The sequence below is a fragment of the Mandrillus leucophaeus genome, unplaced genomic scaffold (assembly GCF_000951045.1).
Source record: "Mandrillus leucophaeus isolate KB7577 unplaced genomic scaffold, Mleu.le_1.0 Scaffold71, whole genome shotgun sequence".
Taxonomy (NCBI): domain Eukaryota; kingdom Metazoa; phylum Chordata; class Mammalia; order Primates; family Cercopithecidae; genus Mandrillus; species Mandrillus leucophaeus.
The window spans coordinates 4,386,074-4,386,986 of NW_012107697.1; the positions used below are offsets into that span (position 1 = coordinate 4,386,074).

General features: G+C 58.9%; 1 protein-coding gene across 4 annotated transcripts in view; it reads left to right on the forward strand.

The window, feature by feature from the left end:
* The first annotated feature begins 98 nt into the window (after window positions 1-98).
* SC5D (sterol-C5-desaturase) overlaps window positions 99-913 on the forward strand; it is a 21,462-nt gene continuing 20,647 nt past the window's right edge. The window contains exon 1 of one of the 4 annotated variants that reach the window (XM_011964983.1): window positions 99-194. The gene's annotated coding sequence lies outside the window, so the exon portion shown is untranslated. Of the gene's footprint in view, window positions 195-239; window positions 462-913 lie in introns of those variants that run through there. The other 3 variants (XM_011964982.1, XM_011964985.1, XM_011964984.1) reach the window with 3 other exon arrangements.

A 913-nucleotide genomic window follows, 5' to 3' on the forward strand; every position in this document is an offset into this window, starting at 1 on the left:
GAAGGAAAAATAATGTATACTGCCATCCCCGTGTTACAGCAGAGTAGATTTCGAGGTGGTATAAGTGAAGAAAACAAGACCTCAGTAGATAGGCTCGGCTCGGCTCATCCCCGCCCAGCCCGCTTGCTGGGTGCCCAGCGGCCAGGCCAGTCTGCAGAGCAGTGGCGTGCGGAGCGGCGGCGTACCGCTTCCAGGTGGGGACGGTGGGTGTGTGGGCGGGCGGGGAAGGAAGCGGAATGCACTTGAGCGGGCCGGGCCGGGGGGCTATGGAATAAAAAAGGCTGGAGAGACTTCAGCGTCTGGGACTCGGGTGGGCGAGGCGGAGGGTGTGCCCGGAGCTCGGGTTTTCTCCACGCTGCGGGAGATTAGCGAGTGCCCTCTGGATGGCAGGCGTTGGGCGGGTACTAGGAACGCGGTGGTGGTAGGGATCCGAGTCCTACGCCGAGAGGGGAGGCTGGCAGGTAGCCTGGCATCCCGAGGACTGGCGGCGAGGGCTGTGCCGAGGGACTTCGGGGCGTGGGAGGGCTGCGCCATCTGGGAGTCTGGGTGGAGGGGCCTTCCGCTCGCGCGGGGAGGGATCGCAGGGCCGATGGGGAGGCCTGAACGTGAAAGAGCCTACCGTGGACTGGCTTGAAGAAAATGCAGTGTTTGATGTTGGGTGTTGCAGATCTCTTACTCAAGGGAAGTCTGGTCCGGCTGCTGAACACAGATGCTTTACTTTTCCCTTCGTTCTTGGAGGGTTTTTTTCTTTTAAGGGCCAAAGGAATCAGGCTGAAGAATTGGTCGGTATCAGAATTCCTGACCATTGCAGTGCAAGCCTCTGTTACTGCGGCGTAGTTAGGATGAAGGGACAACAGTCTGGGTTTGAGGAGACTGAAAGGAAAAGGGAAATAATCTATTCCCTTAGCACCAT